At 38.2% G+C, this 15,526-nt stretch overlaps 1 protein-coding gene across 4 annotated transcripts in view; it reads left to right on the top strand.

Moving 5' to 3' along the window:
• The first annotated feature begins 2,697 nt into the window (after positions 1-2,697).
• Positions 2,698-15,526, top strand: part of SORBS2 (sorbin and SH3 domain containing 2) — a 162,607-nt gene continuing 149,778 nt past the window's right edge. For 2 of the 4 annotated variants that reach the window (XM_081807656.1, XM_081807649.1), the window contains exon 1: positions 2,717-3,022. The gene's annotated coding sequence lies outside the window, so the exon portion shown is untranslated. Of the gene's footprint in view, positions 3,023-15,526 lie in introns of all 4 variants that reach the window. The other 2 variants (XM_081807635.1, XM_081807642.1) reach the window with 2 other exon arrangements.

The following is a 15,526-nucleotide window of genomic DNA, read 5'->3' as shown; positions in this document are numbered from 1 at the left end:
GGGCACATTCTGCATGGAGCACTGGGTGTTATGCACAAACAATGAATCATGGAACACTTCATCTAAAATTAATGATGTAATGTATGGGGATTAACATAAGAATAAAAAAAAAAAGAACTTAATTGCTCCAACATTAAAAAAAAAATTAATATGATAGTTTACATTGTTGGGTTTTCTTTTGACATCTCAGTTCTGACTAGCCGCATGTTAAGTGTTCAATAGCCCATGTATCCACCATCCTGGACAGCCAAGTAGACTTAACAACAGTGATAATAGCATTAATTATTATTGAGTACTCGCTATGCTCAAGCATTACTTGGTTAAGCATTTTATGTACATTATTATATAAGCCCTCCTGCAAGCCTGTGGTTTGGTATTGCTTTAGCCCCACCTTATACAGGGGAGGGCTTATGCCAAAGTCCCATTTGGTGTTTCCCCAATACAGGAAGCCCACACCAATATAAGCATCACCCAATTACTTTAAATCATTTTATTTGTAAAAACAAAAATGAAAGAAGCAATATAAATAAAATCATTAACATTACTACTACTAGTATAGTTGCTAAGACATCAGTCACTTATAAAAGTCAGAGTAGTTCGGTGAGTAGAAAAGTCCAAATGTGCTATCCTCTCATTTTTAAAAATATGCCTGAAGTCCAACTTGCACTCTTCTGTGACATCCAGTCTGTTGAAAGGTGCCACCTGCGAGGCTGTTTGGACAGTTAGGGTCGCTGGGGAATGGCAGGACCTTGATGAGTCATGTGGCGAGACAGGGCTGGTGCTGAATGGAAGCAGCTAGCAGGGTCAGAACCTGTCCGTTCAAGTGCAGACCATGACATAAAATGACTCTAATAATAGTTAAATGTGAGGCAGTGAGCTTCTCTTAGTGTTGGTGCAGGAAGCAGGCAGTTTGGAATTTAAAGGTAATGGTTGACTTAGTAGTCTTCGTTTTAGTAACTTCGATAGTTTCTCGAGGACAGCCAACTTTTACGTGTATTTTTCTTTTCATTGTAAACTACTATAAGGAGGAAAAAGTAAAAACTATTAAAAAGAATTTCTATCTGAGGCTAGAATTTGCCAGGATTACCATCTATCATTTTGACCAAGTAAAGTAAGTATCCTCTTTTTAAATGGGCAGGTATTTAAGACACAGTAAAATGTGACCATTTAAAATAAATGAACAGAAAAATCCACAATTCAATAGAGATCTTTTAAAACTCTGCTATCCATTTTTAAAATAAGGTTAATCTTATTTTAAAATTTTGATTAGATATTTCAAACTTAAGTTATACTTCTTTTTTTAATTTAAATTTAAAATTTAAGTAACTAAATTTTAATTTAATTTAGTTTTAATCTAAGTGTAGGCTACCTGAAGGATTTCACTATTTTATCACACTTGAAATAGCAGCTGTGTAACCATTTTTCTTTACAGATCATACATAATCCTCAGTATTTTCTATAGTACGTTTCAGTGTCTTTCTTTAATTGCAAAGAAACAATTGGATCTGATCTGAGCCTTTAGTAACCAACCTTCATAACATTCATTATAAAATACATCCAGGTGGCTTTCACACTGGACTAAGGATCAGAGAATTTTCTTCCACCTCCTCTTAGCTCCCAGCAGTACTTTCTCACTGCCTAAGCGTTCTCTATGTTTCGGGAGTAGGGAGATGAAAGAGTTCAGGGATTTCATCTACATGGATTAAAGGCTTTTAATACTTAATATGTTTCCTCAGGTAGGAAGTAACAAATTTCCTTCTAAGGGGTGTTGTAAAAGGCAGAGTAAAACCCACAGAAGCCAGAAGTTGGTCTGATGACCACCCATCATGTCTTCCTTCAGTCATAGTAGAAAAAAATCCCGATCTCCAGTTGCTACGACTTGAAGGGTCTCCTCCTGTGAAAAACAGGCTATCAAAGATTATGACAAATTCTCTTTATTCTTTATTCTTGCTGCCTCTTGGTGCTGTAAACCTTCTGAGGCAAGGACACTGTTTATTTTGCCCACTCTTTTATCATCAGAATGTGTTGAGTAGAGGAGGCTCAGATGTACTTGCCTCTTAAGTTGCTGAATGAATGAATAAATGAATGAATGCACGGAACGTCCAGATCTTACTTTATAATTCTAGAAACAAAGTGAAAGCTCAAAGTCTGCTGGCCATTGTTGGTGACCCAATCTGAATTACTTCTTTGGAGGCAGAAGCAGGGGATCTGTGTCTGTCTGCATCATGTCACTGAATGGTCCCCAGTCTCTGCCAACAGATAAGAAATGTCAACAGCTTAACCCAGTAGCTTTCAAAAATAGCATAGTTGATGAAACTGGAAATTTAGGTGCGTGCTAGAAATAAACCATTTGTCTTCAGTCTTAAGAAGGATAGGGTGAGAACAGATTTTCCTCAGAGAGATCTAAAATATTTTTTTAAGACCCATCCAGGCGAGTAAATGTCGGAAGAAACATCTTCCCTCTCAATAAAGCATAAATAGGACATCTTATTTTCAACAAATCAGGTAAGTCATTCTGAAAACTTGAGGATTACGGCAAGGCACCGTGTTTCTTTAAGATTGCAGTCAGGATTTTTTGTTGTTTTTTAAGAGCGGTGGCAGTTTTCCCCAAAATTTAAATGAGTAGTTGTACGGTGAACCAAGTCGTTGTGGGTTTCCTGGTGCATGCGCCCTCCCCCCCCACCCCCCACCACGTGGGGCAAGGGGGAGGGAGGTGGCGACTCAGACATGGCTTTTTCATCCCTTTACAGACAACTCCGGCTGCTGTGAATGCTGAAAATAGCTCAAATGCTCTCAGAACAGTAGCACCACCCAGCAGCTGGGATTCTTTCCCTCTCTTATTTGCCTTCTCTCTTGCCTTTTTTTTTTTTTTTTCCTTCAGACACTTGGATTGGATTTAATCTTAAACCTCTGGAGTTCAAGACCTTTTAAAAAGGGCTAAATAAACAATCTCTACATGTAAAAGGCCACTGACTCCTACTTCCTCTGTTTAGAGCAACTGTTGAACGCCAGCTGCCTGTAGGTAAGATTTTTATTCTGGAATTATTTAAATGGTTTATGATATGTTTATGACTAATGTCTTTTAAATAACTCACTTATAGTGAAGCTAAGCGGGGGCTGCAAACGATTTCCAGGTAAATACGGTGTTCTGGAATACAGAAGTGGCATCTGTGCATTTTTGTGCCTGTACTTTTAAACTTGGCTCCACGCTCTCTGTCATGTTGACCCACGATACACACTCCCTGTGACTGAGCCGCATCGGAACTCTGATTAACCTGAGTGCCAACCGTGAGGGGGGCTTCCAGGCATCATAATTTTGTTGTTTAGACTGTTTTACTTATTTTTAACTTTCTCAAGGCACCCAAAGAAAGGAAAAAAAAGGGAGAAGTTACAACCACCTGAGCAAAGAAAATGTTAGTACTTGATCTTTAAGGACAATGAGACAGCTCTACTTTATTTTGTTCTTTCGTCCCCGGTTTATTGATTGCTAGTGTGGAATTCGAATAGGTTTTTTTTATTTGTTTGTTTTGTTTTCTTTTTTTTTTTTTTGTATGTCCCTAGGACAATTCAGGTGACTCTGTTTTGAAAATGCCTTACTAACCAGCCGCAGGTCGTTTGCTAGCAGGTTTCCATAACGTTGACAGTACAATAGTTTGGTGAGGTTTCTGTCTCTCTCCTCTCCCCCTCCTTATGCTCACTTTTGCAAAGTACTTTGATCTGTGGACTTTAACTTCAAACACAGCATTTACTTTGATTGTGGGTACTTACTATGTTCAGTAAAAATCTTTTTGTTGTTGTTGTTGTTTGCTTAATGCTTTTATACCATTTCCTTTAAATAATCTATTGGGCTTTGGTTTTTCCCCCGCTGATGATGTCTTAGATTAACCCCCAACTCAAAGAAAAAGACTTTTTTATGGCAGGGTCTCTCACCACATAGACTTTACGACAGCTCTCTGCTGCAGATCTGTGAACACAGCAAAGGCTGGTGCATACAACCCGAGTCTATCAACCCCTCCCTTGACTGCCCTCTTGCCTCAGAAGTACAGTGTGCCTCAGGCCTTAATGCTGCTTTTTTCACAGGGACACTGAAATCCTTGGAATTTAAAGATTCTTGTCTCCAAAGAAGTTTATTGGTATCTCAGACCACATGTCAAAAGAAAACATGCATTTTAAACACACTGTGATTGTCTGGATAACTTTAAAAAAAAAATAAAAAGAAGAAAAATTAAAAGGAAAGAAAGGAAAGAAAATTTTTAAAAAGGAAAACTGGGTTGGGGGGGGAGACAAAAAAAAAGCAAAAAAACTTTTGCTGCCAAAAGTCTGTTATGCTGGTGAAACTTCGGCTGAATGAGGGATAAGAAATTTTTATAAACAAGTGTATTTCCTAAAATAGGCTACGTGGAGCCCTTTCTTGCCATTCAAACATTCTTTTAAACGTTCCCTTTACTTTAAAGAAAACTCGTGTGTTGATTACACTGGTTTGTTATTTTCCAAGTCCTCTGCTAGAGACAGAGGTTGGCGGCCCCTGGCACACTGCCCTTGCTAGTTGGTTGCAGGTTAGGAGTAGAATGAGCCTAATCCTCTCAGGAGACCTTTTCAGTCCTGGCCAAGGACTGCGGCTCCTTACAGCCGGCCCAGACTGCACCCTGCACCTTGCGAAGAAGGAAGGAACCAAGTGGCCGCAGGACAGAGTTTCCAGAGGGGCGGGGCTGGGCGAATGCCAGGGGAGAGGTGGCTTCCCATGAGGCAAAGATGTAACATAATCTCTAGAATTTGAATGTAGTCAGAAAACCTAGAGATGTTCAGTCATCCTACTTTTTTTATTTCCAAAAGTTGGAGGTTTAATTGCTACCTCTTCCCCTTCAAATCTGCATTGGAAGGTGTATATTAATAATCACATTTCTGTGTACAGTCAACATTTTAAATCCTCTGGTTATTCTGACCAGGTGCTTCACTGCTTCCTGGAGCCTTTGGAGGTCTAGAATTTTCTCCCCCTTAAAAGTAGGAAGCCTCGGGGTGCCTGGGTGGCTCAGTCGTTAAGCGTCTGCCTTCAGCTCAGGTCATGGTCTCAGGGTCCTGGGATCGAGCCCCGCATCGGGCTCCCTGCTCATCTGGGAGCCTGCTTCTCCCTCTCCCACTCCCCCTGCTTGTGTTCCCTCTCTCGCTGTCTCTCTCTCTCTGTCAAATAAATAAATAAAATCTTTAAAAAAAAAAAAGTAGGAAGCCTTGATTTGACATAGCTGAATGCAATTGTATTGCCAAAGGCAATACAAGTTTAGTTGGAGGATCCAGTGGCACCAAGATGAAATGGGTTTGGAAGATGATAGCCACTCCATTCTCCGGCAAGTCGTCTTTTCCTGTTTTGTCATTGTTGTGGGGTTTGTTTGTTTCCCTTCACCCCTTAATTTTGCTCTGAAATTTTGGATTGTTTGAATGTGAAGCTCAAGGTGAGACCCGCCAAAGACCGAGTTTCACACAGGTTCCACATGAAAGAAGTATTCTACTCAGCCTTGCTCGAAACTTGGCCCACATTTTACCAGAAGTTTCATGAATGTCAGTGAGTCTGGATTTGAAACATAATCCAAAACCTGGGGACTTCTGGCGACTTTGAGGCTTTATTGTATAAGTAGTGAATCTGTCAAACAAGGACATCCCTTATTTTCATATCTTCTACTGTAATTTCATGTGTACACACTTTTTTTCCCAATAAATTCTCATTTGTTCTATGATATTTTAAGGCAGGTTTAATCCTAATATGAATTTTTATAGCTGTAGTATTTAAACATCGGCAAATATAAGCCTGCATTTTAAATTCCAACACAGTCTGAACCACAGTGGTGTGAACATGTTGGTATAATTCAGCTGAAGGAAGGAAGTCCCAAGAGAGTCATGGAATGCCTTTCTTTGCTCAAATATACCTCTGTGCTCGTGAGGAACAAACAGTAACATTTTGTCCAGGTCTATCCGTTTGACAGTATGCCTTTTGTTCCCCTCTCCAAAGGTGGTGTCAAATATATTGATGGGAAAATAATAAACTTCCAGATATTTTTTTTTTTTTTGCCTGCTCAACTTATACACTCCCAGGGAACATTGTAAGCATTGAAAAGTTCAGTACTATTACTTGTAACATATACTGAGAATAAAAGAGTACTCGGCAGAGACAATTTCCTTCAGAAAAGCTGGGTGACCTAGAGCTGATGTGTGTATTAACAGTCAGATGGTGCAGGGTTGGGAAGGGCTGTGTGTGTGTGTGTGTGTGTGTGTGTGCATGTGCCCACTGAGTGGGGAAAATGGGGAGTAGAGAGGAAGAGGGGATTTGTGAGCGAGCTTTGTTCAGCAAATCTGTCACATCTAAAACAAAAAAATAATCAAGCCCAGGATCTGAAAACATTCCTTTCTTTTGTTGATCATATAAATATGTATTGGTCGAACACTGAATTTGGGAGAAGGAGGCATATTATTTTTCTCATTAAAGACACCAAGGATTACATTCTGATCATTAGGATTCCAGAAATGGTAAACAATGCCTAATAAAAATATGACCAATTAGGAGACCTACATAGTTGTGGATGAAGTTGCATGAGCCAGTCTCAGAAAGAACTTCATGCTACTATGACCATTATAGATGCTAACCCACCCAGAGAACTAAGATTTGACATCTTTCTATCAGCTGGAGGATTTCTGAACTCTTTTGAAGGATTTTCATAAAAATAAATTTGTGACCTCGCTAAAGATTTAGTTTGACTAAATTTAGTGAGGTTTACGGTTATTCATTATAAAATTAAATTGCCATCAAATTTCATTTTGAAAATTTCATAATCTTATTCTTAATACCAAAGAGCATTTTATTAAAGATACAGTTTGCATTTTTAACAGGTGATGCACAAAATGACTGTAATTGATCCCACACTGAATAAGGCATTTAAAAAGCTGACAATAACAAAACTTGGGGGTCTTGTACGTAGGAGCTGCAGATTAACACTGACTTCACCATTCATAATGTATCATATCTGATTTTGTTATCCCAAAACTAATACATCAGAGCAGAGGAGAGAAAGAAGCACAAATGGAGGTGTAGAGAAAATGAGAGAAAACAATTCAGGACCATCCTACCAGGGGGGTTCTCCCTAAACACATCATGGTACAAAGAGTTTGATATTTTGAAAACTATCATCCATAATAAAATAGAATAAGGGAAAGGGTAAAAATACCAGGCTGAAAATAAACATCAAATTTATGCATATGCAAATGTTTCTTTAAATCATGAAAAGACCTTTCAAGAGCCACCTGGGTGGCTCAGTCGGTTAAGCATCTGCCTTTGACTCAGGTCATGATCCCAGGGTCCTGGGATCGAGCCTGCTTCTCTTCTCCCTCTCCCTCTGCCTGCAGTTCCCCCTGCTTGCGCTCTCTCTCTGTCAAACAAATAAAATCTTAAAAAAAAAAACCACAATGACTTCACTAGTTATTTAAGAACACAAAAATCAGTCACTTAAAAATCTTCTCTTGTGCTTTACTGTCAGAAAAATGGAGTCCATATAGCACTTACCCATTCTTTAAGAATATATTATTATAACCCATATTTATAGTATTACATTAGTTTTCTTAAAAAAAATTAGTGTCAGTGATAGATATCAATATTAGATGATGACACAATAGGGTCCCCACCCAGATAGGCTGAAGAAGGTTATTGACCTGAAGCAGATAAAACAGTCATTTCCAGGAAGGTCATCATTCTCTACCTAAGTTTTTACTTGTTATTTGGATATTATAATTGGCTGTGAAATAGAAGTAGTACTTTAAATAATGCTTTAATAATTATAATACCAAAACACCATGATGATCTTAAGGCCTCTTACTTATCCAAGATGGATTGTCAAAAATATGTGGGCATTTCTTGTAGGTTTAAATGCAGAGACTGCTGTCAGGGGATAGTCAGGTCTCCTTAATATCACTCTCATCCTGGGCTTTATCCTGGGGAATCATGGAGTAGGAGACCCCAGTGACCCTCTAAATCACTCCTGTACCCATTAGGAAGCCCACTCGGGCCACTGGCTAGAGTCAGGATGGATATGGGAGGAGGAGACTCCCCTTTCCTCTGTACTCGGGCAGAAGGCCTTTCTGAGTCTCTTGGTTCAACTATTCTTTTTTTTCTTTTCTCATGGTTCTTCTCTATTATTTCCCCTTCTCTTTTTCCAGGAGAAACAAAGGTCTTCCCTGCAAATTTTGCCATTCTTGAGTCGTTGGAGGAGGAAAAAGTCCAACGGAGTTAGCTCTGGGGGCTGTGAGATTCATACCCATTACAAGGCTAGCCCATGGCCCCCTGAGTTTATTTGCATGGGTGCCACAGGTAGACCTGTGTAGTAACTGTTGAATAATTCAGAGTAGGATAAAAATAAAGTAGATATGAAGGAAGCCTTTCAGGTCAAAGCAAAATATCCATTTTTTTAACCAAACTTTTTATTTTACAATTTTAACTTTACAGAAAAGTTGTGAAGATGGGACTAGAGTTCCCATATACCCCACAGCAAGATTCTCCTATTATTAACATGTGACATTAATATGGTAACTTTGTTACAATTAGCGGACAATATTGATACATTATTAACTAAAGTCCATCCTTTATTCTTACTTCCTTAGTTTATACCTCATGTCCTTCTTCTGTTCCAGGATCCTATCCAGAACGCTATATTACATTTAGTCATCATGTTTTCTTAGATTCCTCTTGGCTGTGATAGTTTATTACCCTTCCCTTGTTTTAGATGACCTTGATAGTTTTCAGGAGCACTGGTCAGGTATATTGTAGAACATCTTTCTATTGGAATGTGTCCGATGTTTTTCTAATGATTAAACAGGGGTGTGTTTTGGGGAGGAAGACCACAAAGGTAAGATGCCATTCTCATCACGTCATGTCAAGGGCACATACTATCAACATGAGCTCTCACTCTTAATGGCCTTGATCACCTGGCTGAGGGAGTGTCTGTCAGATTTCTCCACTGTAACGTTACTCTTTCTCCTCCTTTCCTTACTGTAGTCTCCCAGAGGCAGTAACTTCGTGCAGCTCACACTTAACGAGTAGGGAGTCACACTCCTCTTCCTGATGGAGTATCTACATAAATTATTTGAATTATTGAATTCTGCATGGCAGATTGTCTATTCTCCCCAGCTTATTTAAATTCAATCATTTGTATCAATATGAACACAGGGATATGTATTTTATACTTTGCATTATAATCCAATACTACTTAAGTAAAGTAAGTATGGCCCCAGCTGTAGCCATGTGCAGTTCTTTCGTGAGGCTGTTATGGCCTTTTTTTTTTTTCTAAGATTTTATTTATTTATTTGAGAGAGAGAGAGTACAAGCAGGGGGAGCTGCAGAAGGAGAGGGAGAAGCAAGCTCCCAGCTAAGCGAGGACCCCGAGACAGGGTTCAATCCCAGGACGTAAGATCATCACCTGAGCCAAACGCAGACCCTTAACTGACTGAGCCACCCAGGCGCCCCAGCTATGGCCTTTGACATAGTCCCATCATTGTGAGGATTTTTTCCCTGGTACTACAAGATGCTTCAGCCTCATTGTATATATTTCCTGTCCCAGTCCTAGAATCAGCCATTTCTTCAAGGAGCCCTAGTTCCTTTAATAAAGAACGATATTAGAAACCAAGGCCAGAGCATCTGTTTTAACTTTTGAATGTGACCTTACCAGCCACTTGCTTTTTCACTTGAAGAAAATTTTTTTTGTTTATGGATTTTTTCAGTCTGTAACTGGTAATAACTTGATATGTATGTAAGGATAGCCTTTCTTGATTTTTCAGACTAACAGGACACATGCTGCCCTTGCATACTCACCTTTCTGTGATTCTGAAACAAATTTAATCCAATATAATCAAATTTGTTCTTTATTGTTAGTTTTGATGGGAGATTGAAATCTTAAATGTGGTCTTCAAGTCTTAAATGCACTGTTTAAAGGTAGAAATTGGTTGTTTCTTCCTTAAATAGATGTAAGAACATCTTACATTATTTAAAATATGATCAAGATTATTAAATGAACATGGAATTCTGTTGCCAAGCCTGCCACTAACCATGTTCAAGGAACCATGCCACGTGCAGCTTAATAATCTCATAGAAGACTCAGACAACACAGACAGTCAACATGCATCAGAAGATGGGCAGTGCAGGGGGCGCCTGGGTGGCTCAGTTGGTTAAGCATCTGCCTTTGGCTTAGGCCATGATCCCAGGGTCCTGGCATTGAGCCCCATGTCCGGCTTCCTGCTCAGCGGGGAGCCTGCTTCTCCCTGTCCCCCCTGATTGAGTTCTCTCTTGCTATCACGCTCTCTTTCTCAAATAAATAAATAAAATAAAATTAAAAAAGATGGGTCCACAGTGCCATGGGAGCACAGAGTTAGGACTGAGAATCAGGCTTCATTAATACTAGAAAATCAGAGAGGTTTTCACAGAAAGAAGAGCTGTATTTAAATCAAGTCTTTGGTTCACATCAGAGGGAATTCAGATGGAAGAAGGTGATTGTGAATAAAGACTCAGAGGAGAGAAAACTCAGTAGACAGAGTATATCCAGAAACTTGGTATCGCAAAAACAGGACTGACAGGAGACCCCTGGAAAGGTATATTGGGTTGGCGTTCATTTGTTGGGAAGGAAATTTTCACAGTTAGGTCCATATGTTAGTACGACTGCTGTCCAGTGTTCAGGATGATTAGGGAGATGAAGCACAGCACAGACCCTATTAAGCAGATATAACTGATAAGGGGGCAAAGTAGATATAAGAAAAGGAGACTAGCTGCTACAGAGCATGAGCCATCAGGATAGTTCCATACCACTGTCTTCAACTAGACTTTGCCCTAGAAACTGAAAGTCTACCTACAAAATGATTGCACCTGTAATTTTATTTAATATTCAGTATTATCAGAGATAATAGGTTGTATGTTTATTGTTTCACCAAATGCATATGTATTTCATATTCAATACTTACTTTTATTTCCTTGATTGTCTATTTTAATCTGCAGTGGTATTACTATTAATATGGGGTTGGGCATGCAGGCATTATGTTCCCCAATGTACACATGAGGACACTGACACCCAGATAAGTTGCTATATCATCCACTTTATGTCCCAGTAAATAGCAAATGGTAGATTGGCTTTCATGTCAAGATTTTTCAAAGTGTGCCATTCTACCCAGTTATAAAATACAAACATAAAAAATAGGTTAGAAATAATGGCCAAAGAATAATAAGAAAATGATTAGTCCATGGGGTGCCTGGGTGGCTCAGTCGGTTAAGCATCCGGCTGTTGATTTTGGCTCAGGTCATGATCTCAGGGTCGTGAGATCAAGCCCAGCATCAGGCTCTATGCTGGATGTGGAACCCACCTGAGATTCTCTCTCTCTCTCTCCCTCTACCCCTCGCCCCACCCCCCACTCCTGTGAGCTCTCTCTCTCTAAAAAAAGGAAAAGAAAATGATTCGTCCAAGCAATGAAAGAGATATTTCTGAATTCTAACAAGTTCTGACTTTCTATGCTTCACTGAGAAAAAAAAAAAAAAAAACATAAGCAAAAGAAGGATGAAGACTACAGAGAAAGACATGAATGTTCCAATGGTATAATGAACCATAGGTTATGACTAGGCTGATAGAAACAAGACACAGGTAGCAAAAAAAAATAAGGTTTAGAAACTTGACACAGTTTAAGAAAAATAATATACTCTCTTATAAAAGGTCGATTCAGTATTAGAAAGGATAGAATAGAATTATTAGTCTCTTGTTCTAAATCTAAATTTGGGCCTGAAAAAAGAAACTGAGTTTAGTTTAATGGAAAAACACATGTACAGCATGTGTTTTTAAAGCATTGTATTTTGGGTACTTTGACTTGTTGCATATCCTGGTCCAAGTACAACTTTGAATCAGTTTAATTCTGGTGGAGCCTTTGCTGTTGACATGCATTCAGCTCAGTGGTGCTTCTCTTGCTCAATTTTGCAAACCTAAGAAATTTGGTTGGTTTTGAATTTAACTCCAAATAGTATTCAGAAGTTCTGTGTTTGTTTGAACTGACCATTTAAATATTTTTAAACTATGCAGCATTCAACTTTTAGAGCAAATTCTTACTATTAAAAACAACCCAAGAACGTTGAAAAAGTTACATATGGGTACATTTTAAGTGAATTTAATGAACATACAACCAAATACAGTTAAGAAATGTACTTTTGAGGGGCGGCCTGGGTGGTCCAGTCAGTTAAGCATCTGCCTTCGACTCAGGTCATGATCCTGGGGCCCTGGGAGGGAGCCCTGCATCAGGCTCCCTGCTCAGGGGGAGTCTGCTTCTCCCTCTTCCTCTGCCTCTCCCCTTGCTTGTTCTCTCTCTTTCTCTTTCTCTCTCACTGAAATAAATAAATAAATAAAAATCTTTTAAAAATGTACTTTTGATCTAAGATCAAAAATATTTTCTAGTTTACCTCTATCGTTTTACTATCAAAGTATTCACTCTTTAAAAAAATTATTATTATACTGAGACTAAAGACCGTGGCTCAGAATGGAAAATTATCCAAAACTCAATATGGCTACCTAAATGTGCAGTTAGATTAGAAACCCCACGCTGTGGTACCAGCAGAACCATGGGTTAGAAGGTATGGCCTGGCATCAGACTGACCTTCATGTGCAATCTGTGTATAGACCAGAACAGTGAGCCTACGCTGAAAGATTCGGCAGGGGAGTGTTGGAGATAAATGAAGAAGTTTTGTGCTAATTCAAGAAGGGTGTTAAATGTCAAACTAAGAGATCCAGGCCTCATTCTCAAGTAGGAAGTGGTCATTGTCCTTGACTATACAGGACAATAAAATGCTAACTTTTGGGAGAAGTAAATAGCTTCCAGAGTATCACCTCTTAGTGACTGAGTTTAAATAAGAAATCAAATTGTTCACTATAAAACTCATTTTATAACTTAGAGTATAAATTGTTTTATATTTCTGTTTATTTAACTAATATAAAATTTTAAGTAAACTATGAATTATTTTAAAATTTGAAATATACATTATTTACATATAACATGTTAGTTTTTTATAACAATGTAGACAATTGTGTATAAATTGTTTACTATAAAAATCAATAGTTTACCATTACTAGTTCTAACATGAAGTTAAATCATTGAAATCTTCTTTTTGTATCAAATATAATTATTTTCATTCAAGGCAGAATAAAACCAAAGCTAGACATAAACAAGTTCCTAAACTTTATATTGATAACACAGAAGACTGGGGCTTATGATAAACTTCTCAAAAATAAGTAGAAAAATAAAAAACTGAGTAAAAAAGTAAATTCAGTAGGAATTAGATGATTTTTTATGGAAAGAATAATGAAAAGCTGTCTTTTATTAAAAAAATAATTTTTAAGATGACTACTGGTCTTCAATACAAAATACATTTTATGTTAGCTTGTGTTTGAGCAACTTTACTTTAAAAATTAATGAACGTATTTCATGTTCCAAAATTAACTTAGAGTTGGCACTCAGGCTTTGTCTCACATGGGGAGAGCCATCACTTACTAACCACAGCTTGTACAAAAACTTGTTAAAACTTGTCTAGAAACAAAGTGATAATTTTTATGCTAAGGTGAGAAAACGTGATTGCAGTGAGATTTTTATCTTCCTTACAAGCTTTATCTATTTTAGATAATGAAATTAAAAAGCATTGAGAGTTAAAAGTCATTTGTTTCCACATCAGAATTTTCTTTTTTTTTTTTTTTTTTTAAAGATTCCATTTATTTTTTAGAGAGCGAGCGAGAGAGAAACAGCATGAGAGGGGAGAGGGTCAGAGGGAGAAGCAGGCTCCCCGCTGAGCCGGGAGCCCGATGCGGGACTTGATCCCAGGACTCCGGGATCATGACCTGAGCCGAAGGCAGACGCTTAACCATCTGAGCCACCCAGGCGCCCCCCACATCAGAATTTTCTATACTCACACATATCCTAGCTCTAATCAATATTCTGAACGACTAAATAAGAGCATATGTGTAAGAACACTTGGCAGAAGACCATTTGTATTTTTCAGTGAACATCATAGCTTGGTAAATTTAACACTTGACTGTGCTTATTAATTTAAGAAGAATGGTCTACATATAAATCAGAAAGGAAGAAAATTGGGAGTTTACTAGTAAAACCGAATACTGTTTTCAGTGACCACAGATAACTACCTCTCATTCCTTAGGCAATTTCATATTCATTGAATGAGATATTGTCATAAAGATCTTTTTACAGTGTCTCAGTCACTTATTTCTGAGAGACTACTTTTCCTAGCATATGTGAATCATATGGGGCTCGAGGGTTAAAACCTTACACTCTGACTATGGACCAACCTCAATGCAGGAAAATTTGATAGCACTTTCAAGATAAAAATTCACAACCAGACATAAGGAGGAATTGCTTTAACCTTTAAAAAAAAAAAAAAGCATCAGTCAAAAACCTGTATCATAAAAGTGCACAGAAATATATGGACTGAAAAATGTGAAATTCAGACACCAGAGGCAGGGAGGATGTTTCAATCAGAGAGATGTACAACAGGCTTCATCTGAATTCAAATGTCTTCTGTTTTAAGATGAATAGTGGGTACAGGGATGTTTGTTATATTATTCTCCATATCCTTTGCTTGAATAAAGACCTTCATCAAAAAGTCTTTTCCCTCTATCTCACATGCCTTAAGTTTAAGATATAGTCTATAAACAGAATAGATTTTTAAATATATTTCTCAGCTGCTAATATTGAGAGACAATATTAATTTTTTACTTAAAGCGGCCCAGATTTTCTGAAAATTTATAAAGGTAAAACAATACAACAGATGGTATCATGTTTGGCCTTTTTTCTACATTTTTTGCATAGAGCCCAAAACTTCTATCAATGGTGAATTAGAAAAGAAAATGAATTTAGTTCTTTAGCAGACAAGTATCTATTGTAAACCTACATTCAAGATCATTTTTCATAGTGTATTATTCCACAAGACCTAGTTATATACAATTCTTAGAACCTACTAAACATGATATTTACTCTTTAAACTATTAACTAATTTGTCATGCTTTACAAGAATTTGTAATGGGGTTTGGAGCTAGTAGTGAGTAGGTATATATTTTTTTTTCAAAGATTTTATTTATTTATTTGAGAGAGAGAATGAGATAGAGAGAGCATGAGAGGGAGGAGGGTCAGAGGGAGAAGCAGACTCCCTGCTGAGCAGGGAGACCGATGCGGGACTCGATCCGGGGACTCCAGGATCATGACCTGAGCTGAAGGCAGTCGCTTAACCAACTGAGCCACCCAGGCGCCCGTGAGTAGGTATATTTTATCTTACCTTTTTTTAAATTTCTTTAATTTTTTTAAAAAGATTTTATTTATTTATTTGAGAGAGTGAGCAAGCAAGAGAGAGCACAAGTGGGGGGAGGAGCAGAAGGAGGGAGAGGGAGAAGCAGACTCCGAGCTGAGCAGGGAGCCCGACACGGGACTGGATCCTGGGACTCCATCCCAGGACTCTGGGACCATGACCTGA

Source organism: Leptonychotes weddellii, chromosome 2 (assembly GCF_054177405.1).
Source record: "Leptonychotes weddellii isolate Sample4059 chromosome 2, ASM5417740v2, whole genome shotgun sequence".
NCBI lineage: Eukaryota > Metazoa > Chordata > Mammalia > Carnivora > Phocidae > Leptonychotes > Leptonychotes weddellii.
Note: the sequence above shows the minus strand (reverse complement) of the source record. Positions and strands in the feature narration are given on the sequence as shown.